Source organism: Harpia harpyja, chromosome W, assembly GCF_026419915.1.
Source record: "Harpia harpyja isolate bHarHar1 chromosome W, bHarHar1 primary haplotype, whole genome shotgun sequence".
Taxonomy (NCBI): domain Eukaryota; kingdom Metazoa; phylum Chordata; class Aves; order Accipitriformes; family Accipitridae; genus Harpia; species Harpia harpyja.
The window spans coordinates 13,301,772-13,314,484 of record NC_068968.1 but is presented as its reverse complement, the minus strand read 5'-3'; positions in this window follow the sequence as shown (position 1 = coordinate 13,314,484).

The following is a 12,713-nucleotide window of genomic DNA, read 5'->3' as shown; positions in this document are numbered from 1 at the left end:
CTAGTAATCGTCCTTATGGACGGAGGAATGTCCTGCTTAGACAGGCCATCTCCGAGACAAAGGGCTCGAGATAAACAGTTCACAGTTCAGTCCAACAATCCTAGAGATGAATGGCTTCAGGTGACAGTCCAGTCTCTCACACCTAACAATCTTTGAGACAAACAGATCAAGGTAACAGTTCAGTCTCTCACACTGTCTCTTCTACCTCTTTTCCTCCGGCATGTCTCTTTTCCCTGGTTTCCCTCTCCTCCGTGAACTCTCCCTTTTCCCTCTTTACCCTCGCCTGTCTCTTTTCCCTGGTTTTCCTCTTTGCCATCACCTATCTCTTTTCCCTCTTTTCCTTCAACTCTCTTTCCCCCCCTCTTTTCCCTCGCCTGACTCTTTTCCCTCTCTTCCCTCGGTGTCTAATTTGCCCATTTTCACTCGCATCCCTCTTTTCCCTCTTTTCCCTCACCTGTCTCTTCTCTCTCTATTCCGCCCACCTGCCTCTCTTACCTGGTTTTACTCTTTCCCATGAACTCTCTTTTTTCCCTGTTTCCCCTCGCCTGTCTCTTTTCCCTCTTCTGCCTCTCTTCCATCAACTCTCTCTTTTTCCTCTTTTCCCTCTTTTCCCTTGCCTCTTTTTCCTCTTTCCCCTCCCCTGTCTCATTTCCCTCTTTTCCGTGTTTCCCTCTCTTGTCTCTTACCGGTCTCTTACCTCTTTTCCCTCACCTCTCTCTTTTCCCTCTTTTCCCTCGTGTGTCTCTTTTTCCCTCTTTTCACTCCTTTTCCTCGTGTGCCTGTTTTCCTTCTCTATCTCTTTTGCCTGGCCTGTCTCTTTTCCCTCTCCTGTGTGTGTCTTTTCCCTCTTTTCCCTCGCCTGTCTCTTTTCCGTGCATTCCATTGCATATCGCTTTTCCCTTAGTTCCCTCGCTTGTCTCTTTTCCCTTTTGTATCTCTTTTTTCCTCTTTTCCCTCACATATCTTTCTCCCCTTTTCCCTTGTGTGTCTCTTCTTCCGCTATTTCCTCTTTTCTCTTGCGTGTCTCTTCCCTCTCCTGTCTCTTTTCGCTCTCTTACCTCTTTCCCCCACCTCTCTCATTCCCCTCGCCTGTCTCTCTTCCGTTCCGTGTCTCTTTTTTCCTCTTTTCGCTCCTTTTCCTCGTGTGTCTGTTTTCCTTGTGTACCTCTGTTGCCTGGCACGTCTCTTTTCCCTAGTGTGTCTGTTTTCCCTCTTTTTTTCCTCTTCTAACTCTTTTCTGTCTTTTCCCTTGCCTGTCTCTTTGCCCTCTTTTCCCTATTTCCCCTTTTTTCCCTTGTGTGTCTCCTTTTCCTCTTTTGCCCTCGCCTGTCTCTTTTCCTTCGCCTGTGTGCTTTCCCTCTTCTCGCTCTTTTCCCTCTTTTCCCTTGTCTGTCTCTTTTCCCTCTATTTCCTCCTTTTCCTCTTTTTCCTTGCGTGTCACTTTCCCCTCTTTTCCCTCACCTCTTTATGGTCTTTTCCAACTTTTCCCTCGCCTCACTCTTTTCCCTCTCTTCCCACTTTTCCCTCGCCTCTCTCTGTTCCCTCTTTCCCCTATTTCCCCTCTTTTCCCTCGCGTGTCTCTTTTCCCCTCTTTTCACTCCTTTTCCTCCTGTGTCTGTTCTCATTGTGTATCTCTCTTGCCTGGCATGTCTCTTTTCCCTCTCCTGTGTTTGTCTTTTCCCTCTTTTCCCTCGCCTGTCTCTTTTCTGCAGAGACTGGATTAACCACTCAACATATCTGTACAAGATTCCGTTTATTTCACAAAAGGATCAGACTTCTATACGTTTCAACAAGGATCTGGAAAGAACTAAGGGCATACAGCCAATATTACTAAAACAGGAGCGCATATCTGGCTCAGCTGGGATGCTCGCCAGTCCTCAGAACACTTAAAGATAAACACATTCCACGCACATACTCGTGACTCTCTTCAGCCACATCTTCCCAGGCACACGCCAGGCCATCCTCCCACCTGACCTTGTAAAACTAGTTCTTCAAAGGCTTGGCAAACATGCAGCACAACAAATTCTAACGTTCACTCGAAAACAAATGCCAGGTGTTCCCAGCTGCTCCCACGTTTTCCGTCTATTCCCTCGCCTATCGCTTTTCCCTTAGTTCCCTCGCTTGTCTCTTTTTCCTCGTGTCTCTCTTTTCGCACTCTCGCCCTTTTCCCTTGCCTCTCGCTTTTCCCTCACATATCTCACTTTCCTCTTTTCCCTCGCAGATATTTCTCCCCTTTTCCCTCGTGTGTCTCTTTTCCCTCTTTTCCCTCTTTTCTTTCTTTTCCCTCTTTCCCCTTGCCTCTCTCTTTTCCCTCTATTTCCTCTTTTTCCTCTTTTTCCTTGCGTCTCTCTCCCCTCTTTTCCCTCGCCTCTTTTCCCTCTTTTCCCTCGCCTCTTTTCCCTCGCCTGTGTCTTTTCCCTCGTTTCCCTCGTTTCCCTCGTTTCCCTCGTCTCTCTCTTTTTCCTCTATTTCCTCTATTCCCTCGTTTTCCTTGCATGTCTCTTTTCCCTCTTTGTCTTCGCATGTATCTTTTCCTCTTTTCCCTCCTTTTCACCACATCTCTCTTTTCCCTCTTTTCCCTCGCCTCCCTTATCCCTCTTTTCCCACTTTTCCCTTGCCTCTCTTTCCTCTTTTCCCCCGCCTGTCTCGTTCCCCTCTTTTCCGTGTTTCCCCTCTCCTGTCTCTTATTGCTCTCTTACCTCTTTTCCCTCTTTTCCCCCGTGTGTCTCTTTTTTCCTCTTTGCGCTCCTTTCCCTTGTGTGTCTGTTTTCATTGTGTATCTCTTTTGCCTGGCCTGTCTCTTTCCCCTCTCCTGTGTGTGTCTTTTCCCTCTTTTCCCTCGCCTGTCTCTTTTCCCACGCCTGTCTCTTTTCCGTGTATTCCCTCGTGTGACTCTTTTCCCTCTTTCTTCCTCTTTTCCCTCTTTTCTGTCACCAGTCTCTAGTCCGTCTCATGTCTCTTTTCCCTCTTTGCCTTCTTTTCCCTCGCCTATCTCTTGTCCCTCAGTTCCCTCGCTTGTCTCTTTTCCGTCGTGTCTCTTTTTCCTCTTTTCCCTAGCGTGTCTCTTTCTCCCCTTTTCCATCGTGTGACTCTTTTCCCTCTTTCCCCTCTTTTCCCTTGTGTGTCTCTTCTTCCGCTGTTTCCCCTTTTTCCTCTTTTTCCTTGCATGTCTCTTCCCTCTCCTGTCTCTTTTCACTCTCCTCCCTCTTTTCCCTCACCTCTCTCTTTTCCTTCTGTTCCCTCTATGCCCTCGCCTGCCTCTTTGCGCTCGCCTATCGCTTTTCCCACAATTCCCTCGCTTGTCTCTTTTCCCTCTCATATCTCTTTTCCTCTTTTCTCTCGCATATCTTTCTCCCCTTTTCCCTTGCCTGTCTCTTTTCGCTCTTTCCCATCTTTTCCCTTGTGTGTCTCTTTTCCCACTAGTTCCTTTTTCCTCTTTTTCCTTGTGCGTCTCTTCCCTCTCCTGTTTCTTTTCGCTCTCTTACCTCTTTTCTCTCGCCTATCGCTTTTCCCTCACTTCCCTTGCTTGTCTCTTTTCCCTCACATATCTCTTTTCCTCTTTTCCCTCGCCTGACACTTTTCCTTCATTTCCCTCGGTTGTCTCTTTTCCCTCTTTTTCCTTGCATGTCTCTTCCCTCTCCTGTCTCTCTTCACTCTCTTTACCTCTTTCCCCTCACCTCTCTCTTCTCCCTCGCCTGCCTCTTTCCCCTCTTTTCCCTAAGTGTCTAATTTTCATATTTTTCATTCGCCTCTCTCTCTTCCCTCTTTTCCCTCAAATATCTCATTTCCATCTTTTCCCTCGGCCTGTCTGTTTCCCCTGGTTTTCCTCTTTCCCCTCAACTCTCTCGTTTCTCTCTTTCCCCTCGCCAGTCTCTTTCCCCTGTTTTCCCATCAACTGTCTCTTTTCCCTCGTTTCCCTCTTTTCCATGAGCTCTCTCTTTACCTTTCTGTTCCCTCACCTGTCTCTTTTCCCTGGTTTCCCTCTTTTCCATGAACTGTCTCTCACCCTTCTTTTCCCTCGACTCTCTCTTTTCCCTGGTTTTCCTCTTTGCCCTCGCCTGTCTCTTTTCCCTGATTTTCCATCAACTGTCTCCTTTCCATCTTTTCCCCTCGCCTGTCTCTTTTCCTCCGTTTCCCTCTTTTCCCTCACCTCTCTCTTTTCCCTTCATTTCCCGCAACTCTCTCTCCCCTGCTTTTCCTCTTTCCCATCAACTGTTTCTTTTCCCTCTTTGCCCTCGCCTGTCTCTTTTCCATCTTTTTCCCTTGCCTGTCTGTCCCGATCCAATGTCGGGGAAGGTTTCGATATGATCCCATATCGATATGATCCCGTATATGATCGGTATGTGCGAGATTAAGACACGAACGAGGTCAAATGCTGTATACCCAAAAGAGTTTTTATTATCAAAACTATCAAAAGTGGAAAATAGTAGCGATAGGATAGAATGGAAGAAAAGGCAGGAAGCAAGCAAGCAGTCGGGATAGAGTTGCAAGGATAGTCGCCACCATGGATCCAGCGGCGTCCCGTTGGTCCTCAGTCTTCAATTCTTCGGTGGTGGGTGCACACCACGGCTTGTCTCCACGGTTTCTTATAGGGCATAGTTCGATGATGCATGCACATACGTATTGTTCACGCGCTGCAGGTTTTGTCTGTCCCATGACCTTCGCGTGGTCAACACCAGAAACCAGTATCTTATCTCAAAGACTACAGTTTCCATGAGAATGGTAGCCTCCACATTCTTGCATGCTTGTCGGCTTCAGCCCGTTTCCTCTCCTGGATGCCTCAGTGGCCTAGTAATCGTCCTTATGGACGGAGGAATGTCCTGCTTAGACAGGCCATCTCCGAGACAAAGGGCTCGAGATAAACAGTTCACAGTTCAGTCCAACAATCCTAGAGATGAATGGCTTCAGGTGACAGTCCAGTCTCTCACACCTAACAATCTTTGAGACAAACAGATCAAGGTAACAGTTCAGTCTCTCACACTGTCTCTTCTACCTCTTTTCCTCCGGCATGTCTCTTTTCCCTGGTTTCCCTCTCCTCCGTGAACTCTCCCTTTTCCCTCTTTACCCTCGCCTGTCTCTTTTCCCTGGTTTTCCTCTTTGCCATCACCTATCTCTTTTCCCTCTTTTCCTTCAACTCTCTTTCCCCCCCTCTTTTCCCTCGCCTGACTCTTTTCCCTCTCTTCCCTCGGTGTCTAATTTGCCCATTTTCACTCGCATCCCTCTTTTCCCTCTTTTCCCTCACCTGTCTCTTCTCTCTCTATTCCGCCCACCTGCCTCTCTTACCTGGTTTTCGTCTTTCCCATGAACTCTCTTTTTTCCCTGTTTCCCCTCGCCTGTCTCTTTTCCCTCTTCTGCCTCTCTTCCATCAACTCTCTCTTTTTCCTCTTTTCCCTCTTTTCCCTCGCCTCTTTTTCCTCTTTCCCCTCCCCTGTCTCATTTCCCTCTTTTCCGTGTTTCCCTCTCTTGTCTCTTATCGGTCTCTTACCTCTTTTCCCTCACCTCTCTCTTTTCCCTCTTTTCCCTCGTGTGTCTCTTTTTTCCTCTTTTCACTCCTTTTCCTCGTGTGCCTGTTTTCCTTCTCTATGTCTTTTGCCTGGCCTGTCTCTTTTCCCTCTCCTGTGTGTGTCTTTTCCCTCTTTTCCCTCGCCTGTCTCTTTTCCGTGCATTCCATCGCATATCGCTTTTCCCTTAGTTCCCTCGCTTGTCTCTTTTCCCTTTTGTATCTCTTTTTTCCTCTTTTCCCTCACATATCTTTCTCCCCTTTTCCCTTGTGTGTCTCTTCTTCCGCTATTTCCTCTTTTCTCTTGCGTGTCTCTTCCCTCTCCTGTCTCTTTTCGCTCTCTTACCTCTTTCCCCCACCTCTCTCGTTCCCCTCGCCTGTCTCTCTTCCGTTCCGTGTCTCTTTTTTCCTCTTTTCGCTCCTTTTCCTCGTGTGTCTGTTTTCCTTGTGTACCTCTGTTGCCTGCCACGTCTCTTTTCCCTAGTGTGTCTGTTTTCCCTCTTTTTTTCCTCTTCTAACTCTTTTCTGTCTTTTCCCTTGCCTGTCTCTTTGCCCTCTTTTCCCTATTTCCCCTTTTTTCCCTTGTGTGTCTCCTTTTCCTCTTTTGCCCTCGCCTGTCTCTTTTCCTTCGCCTGTGTGCTTTCCCTCTTCTCGCTCTTTTCCCTCTTTTCCCTTGTCTGTCTCTTTTCCCTCTATTTCCTCCTTTTCCTCTTTTTCCTTGCGTGTCACTTTCCCCTCTTTTCCCTCACCTCTTTATGGTCTTTTCCAACTTTTCCCTCGCCTCACTCTTTTCCCTCTCTTCCCACTTTTCCCTCGCCTCTCTCTGTTCCCTCTTTCCCCTATTTCCCCTCTTTTCCCTCGCGTGTCTCTTTTCCCCTCTTTTCACTCCTTTTCCTCCTGTGTCTGTTCTCATTGTGTATCTCTCTTGCCTGGCATGTCTCTTTTCCCTCTCCTGTGTTTGTCTTTTCCCTCTTTTCCCTCGCCTGTCTCTTTTCTGCAGAGACTGGATTAACCACTCAACATATCTGTACAAGATTCCGTTTATTTCACAAAAGGATCAGACTTCTATACGTTTCAACAAGGATCTGGAAAGAACTAAGGGCATACAGCCAATATTACTAAAACAGGAGCGCATATCTGGCTCAGCTGGGATGCTCGCCAGTCCTCAGAACACTTAAAGATAAACACATTCCACGCACATACTCGTGACTCTCTTCAGCCACATCTTCCCAGGCACACGCCAGGCCATCCTCCCACCTGACCTTGTAAAACTAGTTCTTCAAAGGCTTGGCAAACATGCAGCACAACAAATTCTAACGTTCACTTGAAAACAAATGCCAGGTGTTCCCAGCTGCTCCCACGTTTTCCGTCTATTCCCTCGCCTATCGCTTTTCCCTTAGTTCCCTCGCTTGTCTCTTTTTCCTCGTGTCTCTCTTTTCGCACTCTCGCCTCTTTTCCCTTGCCTCTCGCTTTTCCCTCACGTATCTCACTTTCCTCTTTTCCCTCGCAGATATTTCTCCCCTTTTCCCTCGTGTGTCTCTTTTCCCTCTTTTCCCTCTTTTCTTTCTTTTCCCTCTTTCCCCTTGCCTCTCTCTTTTCCCTCTATTTCCTCTTTTTCCTCTTTTTCCTTGCGTCTCTCTCCCCTCTTTTCCCTCGCCTCTTTTCCCTCTTTTCCCTCGCCTCTTTTCCCTCGCCTGTGTCTTTTCCCTCGTTTCCCTCGTTTCCCTCGTTTCCCTCGTCTCTCTCTTTTTCCTCTATTTCCTCTATTCCCTCGTTTTCCTTGCATGTCTCTTTTCCCTCTTTGTCTTCGCATGTATCTTTTCCTCTTTTCCCTCCTTTTCACCACATCTCTCTTTTCCCTCTTTTCCCTCGCCTCCCTTATCCCTCTTTTCCCACTTTTCCCTTGCCTCTCTTTCCTCTTTTCCCCCGCCTGTCTCGTTCCCCTCTTTTCCGTGTTTCCCCTCTCCTGTCTCTTATTGCTCTCTTACCTCTTTTCCCTCTTTTCCCCGTGTGTCTCTTTTTTCCTCTTTGCGCTCCTTTCCCTTGTGTGTCTGTTTTCATTGTGTATCTCTTTTGCCTGGCCTGTCTCTTTCCCCTCTCCTGTGTGTGTCTTTTCCCTCTTTTCCCTCGCCTGTCTCTTTTCCCACGCCTGTCTCTTTTCCGTGTATTCCCTCGTGTGACTCTTTTCCCTCTTTCTTCCTCTTTTCCCTCTTTTCTGTCACCAGTCTCTAGTCCGTCTCATGTCTCTTTTCCCTCTTTGCCTTCTTTTCCCTCGCCTATCTCTTGTCCCTCAGTTCCCTCGCTTGTCTCTTTTCCGTCGCGTCTCTTTTTCCTCTTTTCCCTAGCGTGTCTCTTTCTCCCCTTTTCCATCGTGTGACTCTTTCCCCTCTTTCCCCTCTTTTCCCTTGTGTGTCTCTTCTTCCGCTGTTTCCCCTTTTTCCTCTTTTTCCTTGCATGTCTCTTCCCTCTCCTGTCTCTTTTCACTCTCCTCCCTCTTTTCCCTCACCTCTCTCTTTTCCTTCTGTTCCCTCTATGCCCTCGCCTGCCTCTTTGCGCTCGCCTATCGCTTTTCCCACAATTCCCTCGCTTGTCTCTTTTCCCTCTCATATCTCTTTTCCTCTTTTCTCTCGCATATCTTTCTCCCCTTTTCCCTTGCCTGTCTCTTTTCGCTCTTTCCCATCTTTTCCCTTGTGTGTCTCTTTTCCCACTAGTTCCTTTTTCCTCTTTTTCCTTGCGCGTCTCTTCCCTCTCCTGTTTCTTTTCGCTCTCTTACCTCTTTTCTCTCGCCTATCGCTTTTCCCTCACTTCCCTTGCTTGTCTCTTTTCCCTCACATATCTCTTTTCCTCTTTTCCCTCGCCTGACACTTTTCCTTCATTTCCCTCGGTTGTCTCTTTTCCCTCTTTTTCCTTGCATGTCTCTTCCCTCTCCTGTCTCTCTTCACTCTCTTTACCTCTTTCCCCTCACCTCTCTCTTCTCCCTCGCCTGCCTCTTTCCCCTCTTTTCCCTAAGTGTCTAATTTTCATATTTTTCATTCGCCTCTCTCTCTTCCCTCTTTTCCCTCAAATATCTCATTTCCATCTTTTCCCTCGGCCTGTCTGTTTCCCCTGGTTTTCCTCTTTCCCCTCAACTCTCTCGTTTCTCTCTTTCCCCTCGCCAGTCTCTTTCCCCTGTTTTCCCATCAACTGTCTCTTTTCCCTCGTTTCCCTCTTTTCCATGAGCTCTCTCTTTACCTTTCTGTTCCCTCACCTGTCTCTTTTCCCTGGTTTCCCTCTTTTCCATGAACTGTCTCTCACCCTTCTTTTCCCTCGACTCTCTCTTTTCCCTGGTTTTCCTCTTTGCCCTCGCCTGTCTCTTTTCCCTGATTTTCCATCAACTGTCTCCTTTCCATCTTTTCCCCTCGCCTGTCTCTTTTCCTCCGTTTCCCTCTTTTCCCTCACCTCTCTCTTTTCCCTTCTTTTCCCGCAACTCTCTCTCCCCTGCTTTTCCTCTTTCCCATCAACTGTTTCTTTTCCCTCTTTGCCCTCGCCTGTCTCTTTTCCATCTTTTTCCCTTGCCTGTCTGTCCCGATCCAATGTCGGGGAAGGTTTCGATATGATCCCATATCGATATGATCCCGTATATGATCGGTATGTGCGAGATTAAGACACAAACGAGGTCAAATGCCGTATACCCAAAAGAGTTTTTATTATCAAAACTATCAAAAGTGGAAAATAGTAGCGATAGGATAGAATGGAAGAAAAGGCAGAAAGCAAGCAAGCAGTCGGGATAGAGTTGCAAGGATAGTCGCCACCATGGATCCAGCGGCGTCCCGTTGGTCCTCAGTCTTCAATTCTTCGGTGGTGGGTGCACACCACGGCTTGTCTCCACGGTTTCTTATAGGGCATAGTTCGATGATGCATGCACATACGTATTGTTCACGCGCTGCAGGTTTTGTCTGTCCCATGACCTTCGCGTGGTCAACACCAGAAACCAGTATCTTATCTCAAAGACTACAGTTTCCATGAGAATGGTAGCCTCCACATTCTTGCATGCTTGTCGGCTTCAGCCCGTTTCCTCTCCTGGATGCCTCAGTGGCCTAGTAATCGTCCTTATGGACGGAGGAATGTCCTGCTTAGACAGGCCATCTCCGAGACAAAGGGCTCGAGATAAACAGTTCACAGTTCAGTCCAACAATCCTAGAGATGAATGGCTTCAGGTGACAGTCCAGTCTCTCACACCTAACAATCTTTGAGACAAACAGATCAAGGTAACAGTTCAGTCTCTCACACTGTCTCTTCTACCTCTTTTCCTCCGGCATGTCTCTTTTCCCTGGTTTCCCTCTCCTCCGTGAACTCTCCCTTTTCCCTCTTTACCCTCGCCTGTCTCTTTTCCCTGGTTTTCCTCTTTGCCATCACCTATCTCTTTTCCCTCTTTTCCTTCAACTCTCTTTCCCCCCCTCTTTTCCCTCGCCTGACTCTTTTCCCTCTCTTCCCTCGGTGTCTAATTTGCCCATTTTCACTCGCATCCCTCTTTTCCCTCTTTTCCCTCACCTGTCTCTTCTCTCTCTATTCCGCCCACCTGCCTCTCTTACCTGGTTTTCGTCTTTCCCATGAACTCTCTTTTTTCCCTGTTTCCCCTCGCCTGTCTCTTTTCCCTCTTCTGCCTCTCTTCCATCAACTCTCTCTTTTTCCTCTTTTCCCTCTTTTCCCTCGCCTCTTTTTCCTCTTTCCCCTCCCCTGTCTCATTTCCCTCTTTTCCGTGTTTCCCTCTCTTGTCTCTTATCGGTCTCTTACCTCTTTTCCCTCACCTCTCTCTTTTCCCTCTTTTCCCTCGTGTGTCTCTTTTTTCCTCTTTTCACTCCTTTTCCTCGTGTGCCTGTTTTCCTTCTCTATGTCTTTTGCCTGGCCTGTCTCTTTTCCCTCTCCTGTGTGTGTCTTTTCCCTCTTTTCCCTCGCCTGTCTCTTTTCCGTGCATTCCATTGCATATCGCTTTTCCCTTAGTTCCCTCGCTTGTCTCTTTTCCCTTTTGTATCTCTTTTTTCCTCTTTTCCCTCACATATCTTTCTCCCCTTTTCCCTTGTGTGTCTCTTCTTCCGCTATTTCCTCTTTTCTCTTGCGTGTCTCTTCCCTCTCCTGTCTCTTTTCGCTCTCTTACCTCTTTCCCCCACCTCTCTCGTTCCCCTCGCCTGTCTCTCTTCCGTTCCGTGTCTCTTTTTTCCTCTTTTCGCTCCTTTTCCTCGTGTGTCTGTTTTCCTTGTGTACCTCTGTTGCCTGCCACGTCTCTTTTCCCTAGTGTGTCTGTTTTCCCTCTTTTTTTCCTCTTCTAACTCTTTTCTGTCTTTTCCCTTGCCTGTCTCTTTGCCCTCTTTTCCCTATTTCCCCTTTTTTCCCTTGTGTGTCTCCTTTTCCTCTTTTGCCCTCGCCTGTCTCTTTTCCTTCGCCTGTGTGCTTTCCCTCTTCTCGCTCTTTTCCCTCTTTTCCCTTGTCTGTCTCTTTTCCCTCTATTTCCTCCTTTTCCTCTTTTTCCTTGCGTGTCACTTTCCCCTCTTTTCCCTCACCTCTTTATGGTCTTTTCCAACTTTTCCCTCGCCTCACTCTTTTCCCTCTCTTCCCACTTTTCCCTCGCCTCTCTCTGTTCCCTCTTTCCCCTATTTCCCCTCTTTTCCCTCGCGTGTCTCTTTTCCCCTCTTTTCACTCCTTTTCCTCCTGTGTCTGTTCTCATTGTGTATCTCTCTTGCCTGGCATGTCTCTTTTCCCTCTCCTGTGTTTGTCTTTTCCCTCTTTTCCCTCGCCTGTCTCTTTTCTGCAGAGACTGGATTAACCACTCAACATATCTGTACAAGATTCCGTTTATTTCACAAAAGGATCAGACTTCTATACGTTTCAACAAGGATCTGGAAAGAACTAAGGGCATACAGCCAATATTACTAAAACAGGAGCGCATATCTGGCTCAGCTGGGATGCTCGCCAGTCCTCAGAACACTTAAAGATAAACACATTCCACGCACATACTCGTGACTCTCTTCAGCCACATCTTCCCAGGCACACGCCAGGCCATCCTCCCACCTGACCTTGTAAAACTAGTTCTTCAAAGGCTTGGCAAACATGCAGCACAACAAATTCTAACGTTCACTCGAAAACAAATGCCAGGTGTTCCCAGCTGCTCCCACGTTTTCCGTCTATTCCCTCGCCTATCGCTTTTCCCTTAGTTCCCTCGCTTGTCTCTTTTTCCTCGTGTCTCTCTTTTCGCACTCTCGCCCTTTTCCCTCGCCTCTCGCTTTTCCCTCACGTATCTCACTTTCCTCTTTTCCCTCGCAGATATTTCTCCCCTTTTCCCTCGTGTGTCTCTTTTCCCTCTTTTCCCTCTTTTCTTTCTTTTCCCTCTTTCCCCTTGCCTCTCTCTTTTCCCTCTATTTCCTCTTTTTCCTCTTTTTCCTTGCGTCTCTCTCCCCTCTTTTCCCTCGCCTCTTTTCCCTCTTTTCCCTCGCCTCTTTTCCCTCGCCTGTGTCTTTTCCCTCGTTTCCCTCGTTTCCCTCGTTTCCCTCGTCTCTCTCTTTTTCCTCTATTTCCTCTATTCCCTCGTTTTCCTTGCATGTCTCTTTTCCCTCTTTGTCTTCGCATGTATCTTTTCCTCTTTTCCCTCCTTTTCACCACATCTCTCTTTTCCCTCTTTTCCCTCGCCTCCCTTTTCCCTCTTTTCCCACTTTTCCCTTGCCTCTCTTTCCTCTTTTCCCCCGCCTGTCTCGTTCCCCTCTTTTCCGTGTTTCCCCTCTCCTGTCTCTTATTGCTCTCTTACCTCTTTTCCCTCTTTTCCCTCGTGTGTCTCTTTTTTCCTCTTTGCGCTCCTTTCCCTTGTGTGTCTGTTTTCATTGTGTATCTCTTTTGCCTGGCCTGTCTCTTTCCCCTCTCCTGTGTGTGTCTTTTCCCTCTTTTCCCTCGCCTGTCTCTTTTCCCACGCCTGTCTCTTTTCCGTGTATTCCCTCGTGTGACTCTTTTCCCTCTTTCTTCCTCTTTTCCCTCTTTTCTGTCACCAGTCTCTAGTCCGTCTCATGTCTCTTTTCCCTCTTTGCCTTCTTTTCCCTCGCCTATCTCTTGTCCCTCAGTTCCCTCGCTTGTCTCTTTTCCGTCGCGTCTCTTTTTCCTCTTTTCCCTAGCGTGTCTCTTTCTCCCCTTTTCCATCGTGTGACTCTTTCCCCTCTTTCCCCTCTTTTCCCTTGTGTGTCTCTTCTTCCGC